This window comes from Serinus canaria, chromosome 3 (genome assembly GCF_022539315.1).
Source record: "Serinus canaria isolate serCan28SL12 chromosome 3, serCan2020, whole genome shotgun sequence".
Taxonomy (NCBI): domain Eukaryota; kingdom Metazoa; phylum Chordata; class Aves; order Passeriformes; family Fringillidae; genus Serinus; species Serinus canaria.
This window is the reverse complement of record NC_066316.1, coordinates 84924044-84941554: the sequence shown is the minus strand read 5'-3', so window position 1 is coordinate 84941554 and position 17511 is coordinate 84924044. Positions and strand designations below refer to the sequence as shown.

At 35.4% G+C, this 17511-nt stretch overlaps 1 protein-coding gene and 1 long non-coding RNA gene across 2 annotated transcripts in view; both read left to right on the top strand.

The window, feature by feature from the left end:
* Positions 1 to 17511, top strand: part of LOC127059378 (uncharacterized) — a 768519-nt gene that overhangs the window by 539359 nt on the left and 211649 nt on the right. The window lies entirely within an intron of this gene.
* ADGRB3 (adhesion G protein-coupled receptor B3) overlaps positions 1 to 17511 on the top strand; it is a 446607-nt gene that overhangs the window by 355580 nt on the left and 73516 nt on the right. The gene's annotated exons all lie outside the window — the stretch shown is intronic.

The following is a 17511-nucleotide window of genomic DNA, read 5'->3' as shown; positions in this document are numbered from 1 at the left end:
CAGTGTTTTGAGGAATCACCCACTGCCTGGTGATGCTAGGCAGCTTTAACAAGTGTCAATAAGTGGTTGCTTGAAATCAACCATAACTACAGGATTGCTTGGAATAGAAAATAGGATGTAGCTGGTTAACTGGGCAATATGTGATAGAATGCTGTGAAGTTTTGGAGAAAGCAAATGCTTGTAAAGTAGTTTTTTTTCCTACCATGTTAAACTACTTAATGCACTGCTCATCTTAATTTTTCTAATATCAAATGAAATAATGTTCATCATCTGCTATAGGAACTGATGTTTCTACAACACACCATTAATTAATCATTACTTCTGTGCAAATAAGTGATTAACAGTTTAGTTGCCAGAATTCTCATAAATTCAATGCAAGTCACATAGCTGTACTTTGTAAAACAAATCCAAACCAAGCATAGTCGTTTTCAGCACATATGATAACAAAATTATTGAAGTCAAGATATTAATATGCTTTTAAAGTTTTGAAAGTGTGTAGAGGTACAAATAAACAAAATATGGATTTCAAGAAGAAAGACATGTAACTTTCACAGATTTTTTTCAGGGGGGGAAAAGCAATGCACTAACAGCTTCAGTATACCAGAGTACAGAATTAATCCTCCCTGGAATTTCATACGTAGTCATATATTCTATTTTATTATGCATTTCAAGAATAGATATGGTTCAGTAGATGCGAGTTCCTGTGTACATTGCCACTGTGGAATCAGAGTTTGAGGGCATCAGAGCAACTGTGTTGGAGAGCACATTTCCTAGGTATGCTGGCAGCCTTCCTCTGATACTTGACTCAGGGAGCTCTGAACTAAAACACACCCTTAATCCAGTTGCTTTCTATTAATCTTAATCTCTTTGAGCTCCCTCACTTCTGCTTCCTGAACTTCTCAAACAGAGATATTACACTGAGATATTTCTGAGACCAACATCCAAAAATCAGATATCAAAAGAAGTAATTGACAGAAAAAAACACATCACGAGGCTTATATTTTTAATATGCAGTCTGAAAAATTACTGTAAAATAACACTTCTTGCTACATTTGTCTTCTTTTTGAGCCCACATCTTGCTTTTGATATATCTACCAACCAGGAATTTCTAGCCAGGGAGCACTTCTAATGGATCAAAGGCAAAATACATCTGTTATATCTAGCAAGACATCCCTTATTACAAACCAAAACTATTTTTATCACAATGTTGACTGATACATGAATATATTGTTACTCCAAGAGGCTGGCCTGTGAATGCACCATCAACAAAAATGGCCAGCTAACACCACTGTTTAGTGAAGATTTTTTCAAATAAAAACAATCATATCTGGGTATGACTTTACTTTGTTTGTAAGTAAGGATGTGTATAGGCATGAGAGGTATTTGAATTCAAGTTCTGATTTTTTTTCATTTTCAAGATCGTATATGATCCCAAGAAGTGTTTGATTTTTAGTGCATACATCTAAATTGCAGTACTGGCAACTGTAGGAAAAATTATTTTTTATTTTGCTGAGCTGGAAAATTAAGTCCGTACATGAAAACTTTAGAAAGGGAATCAGGTCCTGACCTGTGATTTAAGATTAAAAATATCCTAGATTTGTTTCTGAGATTTTATTATTTACTGGAAGTGAAACCATATGAGTTTTTAGTGTTTGAAAATTTTGTGAGAGAACTTGGGAATATTTTATTAAGACAATATAATATCCAAGTCAGCAAAAACTGTTTGATGAATAAATGCTGAAGTAGTATTTTATGGCAACAAGAGGAGCTCTTCTCTTTTTTCTTAATGTATTGGAGAACATTTGAGAAACATAAAATGCCAAGTTTGAGTTTGTTTACTGTGTTCCATTCGCATTCTTCTGTTTACACTATTCTTATATTATTGGGGCAGCTAGTTAACATTCACATACTGCTGTTAATATTCACAGTGCTGAAGCATATCCCTTTTTTCTGTGCTTTACTTTTGCTCTGAATTTAAATTGTCTGTAGTTCTTTATTTGTGTATATTTCCTTTATGAGTAGGTCCTCGTAAATGTCATCAAAGCTGAATTCCAGTTTAAAGTTGAACAGAATGTAAATTAAGCATACCAAAGATGTATTATAGCAAACAGCATATTGTTGATTTGTTAGCAGTTTGTGGTTTTCTTTATCTGTATTAAGCACTTCACAAACTACTTTTATTTACTTCAGTGCTATTCAATCTCCAAGGAATTTCTGTGGCTTGTTTTAATTACACCCATTGACATCTATGACATAGAAAAAAACACTGAGTGTCTTGGTTTAGATAAGCACAGGTTTTTTGGGTTTTTTTTCTGGTTTTAAAAAAATCATAGATATTCTAGAATGTTAGGTTTATCTCTGCTTTTTGAAAGCTGAGTATATCGTCAATATTTTTGCAAAATTTTCTTTTAATGAAAGCTAAGTGAGTTTAAAAATTGCTTTCTCTTTGGTTCAACTATGTTCTATTCTTTTTTTCAGTGTAATAGATCACCTCCCATGGTCAGAAATTGACAAAATATTTACTGAGGACATGTACAAGGGATTTATATTCTTTCAAACTCCAAAAGATTTTCCATTTCACATATTACCTGTTTAAAAGTGATTTTTTTTTTGGTCCATTTTAAGTAACCTGAGGATACCAAGAGTAGAACAGAGGTCGAGGTCATGGGTGATTTCAGCTTGTTTTACAGCAGTTCATTAGGGAAGTCATGGAGGGGAGTAGGGTTTCCCTTGTAAGGTTCGGCTTGGGATAGCAAAACGCCTTTTGTGGACAGAAAAGCTTTGCCCCTTTGTTCCTTCTTTGCAAAACATGTTTTGCATTTTGTTGAAGGGCACAGCTGAGAAACGTTCTGATTTTTTCATTATGTTTCCCTAAACCTTTGAAAACAGAACTTTATTCAAAGCTTTCTTAATGTTTCAGACTGTGTAAAATACTTTTGTTCTGTCAGATCCTGTTTTGAAATACAGGTCACTGAAGGCTGAAATTACAAAAATATTATGAAATTAATTATGTATCTTGTTTAAATATAGTTGGTGTTATACTGTGCATGAGAGGCATATTAATTTACTTTAATATATCTCTCTGTCTCACTTTCTTTCCACTGTTAAATGTTAGTCACATAATCATATTTAAACTTGACAACATGGAATTGCTACACTTTAACAACTGAATTTAGTTCTAACTCTGAAATTAAGTCTCCTGAATTAAGGAATGATAAAACTTCTCATTTATAACCCAATTGCTCTGTTAAATATCTGTTATTTCACAAAACCTGAGAGATGTCCCTAACATCTACAAAAGCATTGCTTTATAGATTACACTTACTTCAAAGTAAAAATATTTGCTTTGAATAGACTGACAGGTATTTTTAGGAAATATCTATCAGTGATTTGTAGCTTTCACTGTATCATAACTCTTGCTATCTTATGTTTCCTAATGTTCTTCTTGCCATCTAGAAAAATGGCTGTATTTCTTCTATATGTGGGCCTTTAACATTTAGGCTATAAACTTTTACTAGGCTTCTGATCTCATTTAATGAATAGATTCTCTACCCCCATAAGTTATGGATTAGTATTATGTGGATTTTTTTCATAAATTCTCTTACCTTTTGTATACTTTCAGAAAATATCTTGGTTTGTTCACTGTTCACAGCTTTGCCTAAACAAAAACACATTTGCTTTTTGATATAAACAATTCCTCTATATTTATTTTACCTGTGAAGTAAACCAAGCTAAATACATTTTGAAAAAAAACAATAGAATTCCTTATACGTATGAGAAAAAGTCAATTATTTTCTATATAATTTGATAATGGTCATAATTAAGGGTTCATTGCTGATGTTTGGGTCACTTATGAAAAGGTGTAATATTTTTAAATATTTTTAAAACATACTTTTCAAATGCTGTAGGACTCAGTGCATTTTTTTATCCATGGTCAGATTTCTGTGTGCCTAGTATGGAATAAACAGGGAAGATGTTAATGTGAGATTTAGTAACCCTGATATTCTGTGTCATTTATGTTTAATTGCAATATCCAGTTTATTATGCTTACTATTGTATTTTGAAGTTCTTCTCTTAGACCATACCTTAAAGGATATGAAAAAGGCCTGTCCTGATCATGTAACATAAGCTGTCACTAGTCTGACATTGTAAACAAGAAAAACCCCATGAAAATGTGTAGATAATAAGATTAGAATGTTCACTAAATAGACCGACTGGACAAAAATAACCCACTTTTAGTATTTTTTTAATAGAGGTGTTATGTTGAAAGAAACAAGTAGAAGTGGAAAGAAGCTGAGAAACCAAGCATCCGATTCCCATAGTGCTCTGAAGTAGCTGACTACAAAACTAGAGCTCCCTCAGGTTTTGAGAAACAGTGGGTGGTGGGATCCCCTGAGAAACCTGCAAATGTTCAGGTGATACTAATGCTGCCTTTAGCCACGTGGCTCTTGCCCCATATCTGCCACTGACTTACAGATGCAGGCATCGTGGCAATATATCTCCTAGGAAACAGCGGGGGAGACCTCAGAGCAGATGGAATGAACAGAGAAATGATGCTAACACAGCATTAAGGTTGTTTTAGAAAATCAATGAGGAAGTAGGGAATACAGTATGTCAAGCAGTAGCACTCCATATTTCAAGCCTTTCTGTAGAACTTCAAGGGAATACCCTCCATTTAAGAAGCTGAAGCCTGGGAAAATATATCCTTCCATTTTTATCAGTATCTGACTTCCAAATTAACAGCTAGTCTGCTGATTATCATCTATTTTTGTGCTTGTACCAGCTTTTTGAACAGCTGATCCAGTGGGTCTCTGGTAGGGGTCATCTATCCCAGAAACACACCAATCAATAGGTCAGGAGTCAGAGTGCACTGCACCACACACATCTGTTTGCTGTGTTTCGAAACTCCGAAACAGCCAAAGGGAGAAAAGCCAATTTAGCTGGATAACTATTACAGGAGTAGGTCTGTTTAAGCAATGCTGTTTTACCATGCCAAATTCTGACAAAACCTGTTAACATCAGCTGAATTAACTACCTGCTTTTAGATTCTCAAGAGAACCTTTGGGAGCAGATCTTTCTTACCCAAGATCACTGCACATTGTCATTCATGTTACTGTTACCTGCCTCGGAGGAGAAGGTAACATTCTTCTCAAAAGTGCCTGTCAGACTGTTTCTCAAAATACATCAACTTCATCATTCACTTTGCTATATCTAAACAAAACAGACATTTTGATTGTAAGCAGGTTACAGGGAAGAAATTGGTTAGATTTTAGGAGCATGTGTTCTCTGTCTCCTATCCCCAGAACCTTTTAAAAAGCTCTTAGAACTATTTTAGAATCCCAGAATTTTTAAGGTTGGAAAATGTATCCAACTTCTTTCTCAAGGCAGCTGTTAGGGTAAAACAGGTTGCTCAGGACTTTATATAACAGTAAAGTCTTGAAAACCTCCAGGCATGGTAACATCACATCTTCATTGGGAAGTTTGATCCACAGCTTGACTGTCCTCACAGTCAAAATGTGTTTCCAAACCTCTGGCATGCACCTCCTCTTGTTTCTTTATGCCCATTGTCATCCCACTATACCTCTCTGTGAAGAACCTGGCTTCATCTTGTCAATGGCCATTCTGTAGACACTGACAGGTTGCTCTGACATGCTGCTAGCTAAGACTTTCCGGAGGTAACTATCTGCTGCTACTCTTTCCAGAATTGTGTGGTTTTTCCTCCTTGATCTTTACAACCTGTTTAGAGTAGTTTTTTCTATTCTAGAATTCACCCCCACAGCTCTAAGGGAAATAGCTCATTCTCTAACAAACACCTTTCTGAATTATTTCAGACAATCTGTTGATGACTCAAGCAGCTATTTTTGGTCTTCACACCTTTTTCACACTTCTCTTTTGCCTATTTTTTGAATTTCAATAGAAATAGAAAGGTAGTCAATAAGAAATAGAACAATCTACAAGCAGTTAAATGTTCATGTCTTTCACTTACATGATCTTACTTTTAAGAAAGAGGAAACAATAAACAATTTTAAGCAATAGTAAAAAATTTTTTAATAATGGAGTTACCATGGCAATTCGCATCACAAGACTAAAGGGTTTAATAAAGTATGATAACAACAGCAACATCAAAACCAAGTTACTTGGTAATTTTCATTGTAATACAAAAGTTGAACTTCGAATGGATATTCATATGTGAATTACCCTTTCTAAAAATCTAGGCATAGAAAGCCTTTGTCACGTAAACCTAAACAGATACAGAAAAACAGTAAGATTTTTTTTAATTGATACCTGGTAAAATAATACACCAAAAATCGCAGCTCTAAGATAAATGCAACATAAATCTTCCACCCTACAACAGTAATTATTACATCATCCTTCTTTCTGTATAGCAGAATGAAACGATAGAAAACAAAGTCACTTTTAAAGGATTATCATTTAACAAATAATAGGGTAAATTTGCAAAAGATTGTCCACCTCTTGTACTGATTTTTATTTATACATACAACTCCCTGTTGGGCCTGCATATTTATAGGAACATATGGTATGCTTTAACCTTGAATGCACTATGAAGTTCATTTGTACAGTTTTGCATTTTTTTTCTTTTTATTTTCCTAGGTCACAGTTTTTAGGCTTCATATCTTGCAATCACATCAATGAGAGCATTTTATCAGAAAAAATCTATTGGATTGATCTGATTCTCTGACTGGTCTGATCCAAGTTTTATTCTCACTTCCGCTTTCTATCTTTTCTTTAAGGTGATGTTATGTGAAATTTCATGGGAAGTGGGACAAGCAGTATGCAAATCTCTGTTCTAGACTGAGGCTAACAATAAGATGGAAAGACAAGGGTGATCACACAAATTCTGATCTTTCCTGCTTTTTCTTTCTGAGAAAGAAATGGTGGTCACTGTGTGCCCAAGTCAATGAAGTCAGCATTAAGCAAGTGTGATCTGAGCATATTTATGACATGAGAAATACCAGCGCTGGTAGACTCTCTGAATTACAGTAGGGTTTTGTCATGAGAGGGATGCTCAGCTTGTTAAATAAATGGACTACTAGGTATGACCAGGAAGCCAAAATTATGGACCTAGAGATCCTCTTGATGCTAATGTAAAAGGCATGTAATGCTTCTAATTTTAGACTGCTGCTGAAACATGACCTTTTTATACTTGTTTTCATGGACGTACATGCTTATTTTGTTGAATCTCAGTGAGTCATACCATAGACATTAAGCCTGGTACTGACAAATTTGACAGTAAATGTGCTCTGGTATTTTTCTCTTCTAATGATTTTGTCAAAATTCATATCAAACTGACATTTTGGATGAATAAGTATGTATTTTGTGGAATTTAATAGAAAGTTATGCTCAGAGTAATTGTTGAAAGGAAACTGTAAAGGTAAATCTACAAAACATGCATGTGGCTATAATCATGGACATTTTTAATGAATGTAATTGTGAGATTTCCAGAACCCTGCAGGGAAGTGTACATGTTTGTAATAAAAAGGCCTCAAGCTGTTAAAACTGATAGAATTCCTGTAATGTCAAGAAAGTTCAGTATGCACTAGGACTTCTGGGTTTAAAAACAGGATGGAAAACATGTTAGTATCTATCTCTCCTGAAGAAAATGGAAATATATCTGGCACAAAGAGTCCAGCAGTTGGAAGGAAGTATGAATAAGTTTGGCACAAAATGTTGTTCCATTAGTAAGTGATTACATATCTGTCTCTAATTAGTGGCATGGCATATAATTTGTGCTCTTTGCTTTCCATTTCATGAAAAATTTCATTTGCAACCTATCACATATTTGCTAAATAATTTCTTTAAGCTAGAAATCTAAATGGATGTATTATTCTTCTAATACCACTTAAAGTTAGGTGAAAGATTAGAAAGAGAATGGCTTCCTTAACAAGCTTAGCTGAGCCATACAGGACAACAAAACCTCATGTGTCAGAATGTGCAGGTATTGAAACTCAACGTTTAAAAAGATGGGATTAATTGTAAAGCTATTGCTATTTGCATTTAGATATTACACTTCTTATATTTAAGAGGGCTTTTAAGTCACTGTCTTTTACTGTATATCCTCTTATGTCAAATCAATAAGAATTCATGCTTGAGTGTTAGCAATTTAATTATTGCTATAAAACCTTAATTTTGACACTGCTTATCTTTTACAGTAAATACAGAATAGTAATAACATTTTACTGAACTGAATGATCCAGCAAGGCATTGCATTGTACTACATTGGAAGAAAAATGGTTTTGCTAGGAATAAGGGTTAGACCTTGGTATCAAGACAGCATTAATGATGGACAAAAATGGTTGTTAGACTCAGTTTGACTCTTGTAGTCATTCAGAAACTGCAGCTGCTAAAAAAAACTGCAGAAAAAAATACACAAGACTTATACCTGATGGTTTGCTTCCATTCACTTCTAAAGGATTCTTCCTTTTGGAAAGAAGATTCAGCAGTAATACCTAACTACAGTAGAAACATATTCTAGAGAGGTTTTTACACTTTAATGAGAAGACTCAATCATAGTCCATGAATACCTTAAGAATGTATCTGTCCTTGTTAAACATTAGGCATTAAACAATCAAACATATCTTTTTAACTGTAGGAAATTTCCTGCTGATTGCAAATAGGAATTGTTCAAAACTTTGAGTTGTGGCATTAATCCAAGTGCACACATTTTTCCAGTAGCAAATGCAAAGCCTGGAATGAATCAGAACTAAGCCAAATTGTGTTGCCTTGCAGTTGCCATGGCTAGGAGCATGCACACAAGTTATTGATACAGCGCATATGACACTCGTTATGCCATGATGACTTCATTTTGAGTTGGAGCCTCTGGAGATCTCAGTTCAGTGAAATTTCAGTATTTCAGTGGTTAGGTATGACGAGCAAAGCAGAGCCAAAGAAACAAATCCAGATTTTTTTTTTTTTTTGGCAAAGGAGCACTTTGCAGAATTGCCATTCAAAGTATGTGTATGCTACACTCAGTGCAACTAGACCTTGGTATCTGTCAGTGACACTCTCCTAGAGTTAAATAATAATAACTCAGATGGGCTTTTCTAATCTCAGCTCATGGTCCTTCTGTTCTCTATATTTAAACCTGTCATCATGTGTCATCTAGAAAACTGGTTTAGGGCACTTGGATTCAGTTGTCTCCCTTAGAAACTGATGGGCAGAAATCTGATAGTGTGCTACAAAAGCTTAAACTTCTGGAAGGAATTTGTGTAAATGGTGTTGAAACCTAGGGAATAAGGAATGGATGATTATGAATGCACAAAACAAGTAGCCCTCCAGTGCAGTCCCTAGCTTCCTTCTTCTCCAAACTTCTTGTTAGGCTCAGATGTACAATAGTCTCCTGTGGCAGTCTGGTTCTCTCACCATGGTCTGTGAGAGGCTTTTGTTTTCTGTAGCTTTTAAAATATGAGAATAGATCTATAATAAAACATTAGCCAGACTGCTCTAAACCTGTATGTACCAGCTGGTTCAGAGATGCTGCTTCATGTTCAGAGGATGGCACTGATTTTAGTTGGCTCTGCAGGCAGAGTTATCTGATCTGTGCAGGTCACAGAGCATCAGTAAAGGAATTCCCTGCAGAGGACCAGAGAGAATACAAATAAACTTTCCAGAGGTAATTTGGCTATATCATGTCATCCAGAATGTGATAGACATGGATATAGTCTGCAAGATTTTGTAGGAGACATCCCTGCTAAGAATATAATCTAAAATTTACCATTTTATACTTGCTAATTTTAGTTGCCAAGATGGATCTGAGAGACATAAAGCATTAATTATTAATTATTATTGTTGTTGATAAAAATAAACCTATCATTAAGGCTCTGAGAGTATTTCCAACATCAAAAAATTTTCCATTTGATTTATTAATAGATATAAACATTTTTATTTTATTTTTCCCTCTGGTCAGAACCTCAAATTATTTTATATTTGCCCCTCCCATAGGAAAAAGCTTGAGTAAATGCATCATCAGCCTTGTACTCTTTTCTCAATGTCAGCACATTGAGATCTGCCAGCTCTCCTTTAGAAACAGAGTTCAGTTATTCTAAGACTGTTTTCTCTCCATCAATGAGGATTTTGACTGCAGAAATGTTGATTGATACACTGAAACAGTGGATGTTATGAAGAAGGCAGGATGTGAAACTCTGGCAGATAAAATGGTGCAAAAAAGATGCTCCTTTTCCACCCAGCGGTGAGGGTAGGGTCACCTACAGGGAAAAGCTGTACTAGAAGCAGTAGTGCTGGGAAGGGGAAAAACTCTGCTCTTATTGATTACAGTCACACATGGGTGGAACCAAAGAATTTTTTTTTTTTTTTTTTGCTTTAGCAGAGGCTTCCAACTGGTCTGGAAGTGTCACCCACTGAGCACTCCACATGTAGAGCAGATTAGAGTGGTTAAATATTTAGGCCTCAAAAGCTGATATACCAGTGAAATACATAGGAGAGAAGAAAGGTCACACCTTCAACTCTATAAACTTATGCTTGCAAATGACAGTATGGTGATAAAAGCCAACATTTTGTAATTCAGGGACTTCTACAGAGGTCGTTTCCACTTTCAAATAAAGAAGACAGCTTACAGCATGCCATCTTTAGGATTTTTCAGCATTTCAATTTCACTATTGAACTATTTTGTGATGACAATAAGGCACAGGAACTCATAAGAAAGAGAGGCAGCATCCAACTATGGTACTCAAATCTCTAATGGCTCTTGCCAGCTGGGCATTTCTTACAAAGGAGCCCACCGTGTTCATGGACTCTTCTTAGGGTTTGTCTGTTGCTCCAGCGTGGAATCTCACAGAAAACACCTTTTTAGGGATTTACAAGTAGAAAGTTAGGAATGACAAATTAGAAGGCCACATGTGTGTTCACTAGTTGAGTGCGTTTCTTACTTTCCCTAAGATACTCCCTGCTCTTAGATGTTCTCTGATTTTAGTGCATTCCACATGGATAGCTCTGTGCCAGATAAAAATACATCTCCTCCTGCTGAGGCACTATTTTTTTTCTGCAGATAGTCTGTTAGTACATATTGTTTTAGATGGGAACTGTTTGCATCCCATATACATGAAATTTTTAATACAAGACTCAGTGAGACATAGAGCCAGGGGTTAATCATGTGGTTAGCCATGCGGTTAATGACTTAAAATAAATGAATAGATTATATTTCCTTTAAAAGGCTACTAATGCATTCTTTAATAAGACATAATTTGTATATAATAAAATGCCTGGGCTGAGTCAATGATAATTTTGCTACTTAGGAACAATTTGAAGTCACACACACTCAAAACAATACAGAAGCATTTGCTTTCCATCTGAAGCTCTATAGTAAATATCTATGTTTCTTTGAGCTTTACGGGACATGTTGCATTTTGCTTAATATTTTTATGGTTATTTACCTTTCAAAATAACAGAATCTAAATTGGAACAGAGCTCAAAGCATTTCAGAAAAAGAGTGTTTATATATGCTAATGACTTCTAATTAGGAAGAAAAATACTAGAAACTAAGATAAAGTGTTACTAGCAATACGGTTACTGTGTCTTTAGATGTATGCAGTGCCTTCCAGGCCATAGTGAGTAGAGAAGAGCTGACCAACATGCTCTGTAGACAAGACAGCCACCCATTCCTCTCCTCTCCAAGAAAAAAATCCTTCTTGTGAATACAGAACTGTGGTACTTCTGATTCTGATGAGAAGGGAGTCACAGTAAAATTATTTTATTTCCTAGTTAGTTCGTTTCCTAGTGTGAAAAATGTAGGTAACTGATGAGCATGGTGGTGCTGCTAAATGGACAATTGGACTTGATAATCTCAGAGGTCCAACTGTACCAATTCTATGATTTTATGATTATTGGGCAGGAGCAAGTGTATGTCTTTCACTGGCTGTCAGAAAGAAGAGAGAATTTTTCAGCCAGACTGTCTTGGTAGGAGCCAAGCACCACTTTACACTGCCCCTACTCTGGAACATGGTCCTAGTTTTACAGGTTGCATTTTCCATTCTTACTAACTTCTTGCAAGGAGTGTTCATAGTGACTGGAGATTTCTCTTTCAGACCTGCATGTGGAAAAAATAATCTGTTTTCAAATTAAAGACTAAGAAAGAAAAAATATTATTGCAAAGACAGATTTCATCAGTTGTGATTTCTTTTTCTTTTTTTCCCTTCAGTTCTTTTATCTTCTTTCTTCATTAATTGCTTGTCTTGCTTTTTGATTTGTGATCTTATGCTTTTGGTCTGGCTTTTCTTATCCATTCTGTTGTTTCATGCCAGTTCTTTGTCATCCAACATTATGATCACAGCCAATATTTGGGAATTCATGGAGATCTACACAGGGTTTCTCCATTTTCAAATAGAACGACAGTTTGCAGGGTACCAGCTTTACCTTCTGATCATATAGGTTTTTTTCAGCATTTGTATTTCACTAGAGAAAATTTTTCTGATGGTAGCAAGGAACTGAAATTCCTAAGAAAGAGAAGCAGCATTGAACTACATTATTCAAGTCTTAATGGCTCTGGCCAACTGAGCATGTTTTGTTTCTAGATAATTTATTATAGAGGAGCTCATCACATTCCTGGACTGTTGGATGCTCCAACCTGGACACTGACAGAAGCAACATCCTTAAGGATTTATATGTTAGAAGGAAAGTTCCTTCTCTGTTCTATTTCCACCCCCTTTTTCTGCCTCTCTTAAATTTTCCAAGTTAAGAGGCAGAGATCTTCTTTCACTTTGTCCCTCTACATTTCTTGTCCAATTTTTCACTCAACTGTCAATCTTCTCAATAGATAATCTCTATGGAGTAATGGCTATCCTCTTCTGTCTTTGCTATCAAATTATCAAATTCCCTTTCTCAGTGAGGATAAGTGGAACATTTCAAGCTTGGTTATAAAAACAGAATGCAGTAGTTCTGCCTCACAGATAGAAAAATGAGAAAAAATGTGTGGTTATGAGATGTGATAGCTCAGTAAGACTCTTTTGATGTGCCAGTGGGACATATATTGTGTGCAAGGAGTTCTCCACTGCAGTTCTTCTCACGAGGAATGTTTCATTCTTCTTTCTGTTATTGAGCTATAGTTTAGAAGGCTTTGGGGAGCAGACATTATATCACTATTTATACTTAATATAGAATTGTAGTGTGCAATGATGGCACATGTAGATGATTTTGCATACTGTGGAATCTGTTGAGGAGGCTTCCACTCAAAATTAAGTAGCCCTGGCTAGGGATTATGTCCTAAGCCAGACAGCAATCTAATGCATCACTGACACTCTTGCAGCCCCGTGGCACAGAGCAGGACTGAGAAACTGCCTCATGCACAGGTACAAAATAACCTAATGATATAAGAGTCTGTTCTGAAGTCCCTTCAGAAAACCATCCATTCTAGCATGTGACTGTTCTGTTCCTGTGCTGCTTTATGCTATTATGGGAAATCACACTGTAGCATTTATTTCTTTCGGAAGCTGACCACCACTGTCTCCCTTGCTGTACTCTGTTATGTTCTAAAGTAGGCCAGGTATTCTGCACTTAATTTATGGCCAATACTACCTTCTAAAAATCAAATCTACTTTTACAAAATTGTGGGTTTTTTTATAACTTGTTAACAGAATGAAACTTTTTAAAGGGACAAAACTTTACTCAGTAAATAAAGAAAGAGCTTGTTTATTAAACACACACTTTCCGGGCTGATCTTGGACCTTTTTTTAATCTTTGTGTTATCAGAGATTGAAAACATTAGATTGATGCTCAGAACATGATGTCACTTCCATGTTTCTCTGTCTACCTTTTAAAATCAATGTTAAACTATGGGCTGGTTGAAGAATATTGAACAGGACTGGATGTTAACTTATACCTGCAGCCAGTAAAGCCTTGCAAAATGTGAAAAGTGTAACAGCAGAACTACTTGAAAACCATCACACTCAGCACACATCGGTATGAATCACTAAGTAAAGTGAAAAATGGTGAAAATCAGTCCTGAAGTCTTACTCAACTCCTTTGCATTCCTTTCAAAATGCAAACAGGCCATAAAACCTCTGCTGCCGAGTTAAGCAGTTAGTTTAGAATTTCTTTGTTTCAAGAGTTCAGTACAAAGTAGCTTGAATACACTAGCAAATATATCCTTCTTCATTTCTTCTTGCTGCTTGTCAAGGAGCAATAGAATAGGTGCTGTTCCCTTGGTTTCTCTAATTCCAAATATGGCATTTATTCCCTCCCAGCTCTCATTTAGGGGCAGATTTTCCATACAGTGCCTTCTAAGTTGCACAATACCCCCAGATTATGATGGGGGCTGTGTAGCATGAAATCCTGCTGAGCTTTGAAATTTAACTTGAAAACCCTGCAGTGCTTTGGAAATGATGGCTATTTATTTGACAATATGTTGGAGCAAGAGTGGCGAAAGGCCCAGGAGATTCACAGATATTGTTGGGACGGGATTAAGGTGTTAGAGATAGGACCCATTCAAGGAACACCATTTTTTATTGACTATGCCTGCCAAAATAACAGAATTTGCTATACTTTGCTATAAACATTTGCTATACTTTTACAGACTGTCAGAAAAACCTAATTGTGGTAGATCCAACACAGAAGCAAAATTTATATTTGCATTGTATTAACTTGTTTTCCAGTGGGATCCTCTTCTTTGCAATGCATATAGCATTGGTTTTTAATTCTTTTAAGCCATCTTTTCTAATGGGACAGTTTTCTGTATCCTGAGTTACAGTGGATTTGAAATTAAAAGATCTAACCGTTTGTGCAAAGCTATAGTAAGTAGGACATTGATTCAACACAATGTGATAGTCAATAGCACCTACAACTGAATCAGATCATAATTCTGAAGTAAATACTTGCCCCACCAAAGCTCTGGGACCTGTGCAAAAAATCCATTTAAGATAGGTCTTTTGTTGAAATGATTGTGGCAGGGTAAAAAAAAGCTAAAGTAACATTATCACACCAGCTGTGTGAACCAATTAGTTTTTGAGTCATTGTTCCTCAGTAATTCACAGTCCACGTAATTAACACCCTTTTGAAAATTTTGCACATTTCTTTCAAAAGGGTAAATATTTCATATTTCCATTATTCTTTTAAAAAATATTTTTAAAATATTGTATAGCTGTTTTAGATTTTTAGGGAATATTCAGTGCATCCCTTGAAAATACAGAATTTCAGAGCAGTTTGGAATAAATTATAAAAAACCCCCTCCATTAAACCCTGTGGAGATTTCTTTGTGCATGTATATCTGTGTAGTCGTGTGCCTGTGTACTCTGATATGTATAGGATTTTCCAAATAGCAATCGGGCATATAATATTTTTTTAAATACACAACTTTGTTTGGCTATTATGGGATGTAGAAGTGTGTATGAGAGGAAAATACAATTAATTAGTGACTAGATCAAGCAGGCACAGAACCCTGAAGTCAAAATGCAACATTGATGCGCTTCCAATATGAGCAAATGAAGTAAAGAAAGACAATGTGCCAGATACATATAACCAATTCACAAAAATGTCTGAGCACATGGATATGGGGAACCTACTATCTATGCTGTTAAATCAAAAGGTAGTATGCTTTCTTTTGCTTTTTTCCTTTGTTTGAAGATATGTTTGAAAATAATTAAAATGGTTTTCTTTTGAAATCAAAGCAAAAAAATTGTTTTATATTGCAATATTCTAATGCCTATGATTTCATAATATTATTTATATATCCCTTCAGTCTCATATGAGGTTTGTATCAACCAAATAAAATTTAATTAATAATAAGCCCTCCTTAGTTCAGAAATATTTTGTAGTTAAAAATAATGTTTCGACTTTCAAAGAGGGTGACAGTGACAGGTGAAATTTTTACTCTAACAGCACACTTGATATCTTTCTACACATTTGACACCTGGTTCTATACATCATGTGTTTTCCTGTATCATTTGTCTCACATTCATGGAATTTTAGTTTTTGTTAGAAGTATCAGCAATTTTTATGGCTGTAAGAAACTGTGAACATGTTACAGATCTGTGGGCAAGCAGCTTGAATCGATCTTGTTTTGCACAGTGATGCAGTTACTTTTCAGTGATCTGAGAATCCAGTCATGTTTTTTGCTAAGTATTTTTGACATTATATCCAGATGAATTTATTAATCTTTCTATTAAATTTATATCCAGATGAATTTATTAATCTTTCTATTATTTTTCTGTGAGCAATCACAATACTGACAGGGCTGCCATATTCACATTTTTAAGCAGCTAGTGGGGCTGATTTGCCTAAAGGCTCCAGGGGACAGTGGGTGTTCCAATCCTTTCACAAAAAGAAATTACAAGCTGGGCTCTCTTAAGTGACTGTGCCACTTTTTTTATGTTTCTAGATTCCTCCATCTCAGCAAGAGAAACATAAGTATAGATTTGCAATCTGCTATTGAACTGATTTGAGTTTGCAGCTTTTCTGTTACTGCTCTTGCCATGTATAAGCACTAGTAGTTCTTGTAACATGGAGGACTTTAGCCTGATTTTCAGTACCTTATCTGTCTTTAGGGTAGAAAGAATTTAATTATTTATTTATTTATTAATCTAAGTAGAGAGTTTAGTAGGGTGTTTAGCATTTAACTTGGGTTTTCTTAATAAGATAGTGTTCATAACTTACCCTTTTCTTGTAAATACTAATATTCAAGCACACTAGTCATGAAATCCACTTACCTTGTGGCAGCTTAACATATAGTAGCAAAAGATAGCACAGATGCATAGACAAGGGGCTTTAAAATTGTTTGTATTTTAAGTATTAAGCACATTCCACAGGGCATGTCCCCAGTGATATGTGTGAAATTTCATTTGAACTACAGTAGTCTAGACTAAATGATGTTAGCAAAAATTCTGTGCCAACTCTAGTAGCTTCATAATTTTGTCCTTTCTGGAAGGACTGAAACACTTGAGGTTACTGCACTATATTTGGAAATTAAATCCAGACACCTTTAATTAATTTTTTTTAAGAATATATTTTTTTTATATCTCATGACTTCCAGGTTACAATGTCAGACTTACTTCAAAATGTTCCCCCTCTATGGAGTTGAACTGCTCAGCATTTTGCTTGCCTCCAAAGCCACGTATGTTACAGAAACCAGATTTTCCCAAAGCACCAGCTCTGACGGGCTCATCCTCTTCTGTGTTCTGAGAGCACACCAATTCTACAGTGACAGGGCAAACCTCCCAACAAAAAACCCCATCACTGCTTTTTTTTTCCTCCCTTGAAGCTATGCTCTTGCTAAAGGGATAAATTCAAATTTTTCCACTGTCAAGTTTTGTACTACAGGTATTCATGTTAAAATATAGTTAGGAGTCTCCTGCTTTTCTAAAACCGTTGGAAGATAAAACTCGGGACTAATTTATACAAAGCAGCATCTGTGGAATTCAAATGCTAACTTGAGATAATTTAAATTTTTAAAACTGTTTTTCTCTTCTGATCTTGTGTGAAACCAAACTGCCTGTCAGTAACACCTTCTTAAACAAGGATTATAACATACCAAGCATTTATGCGTGGAAG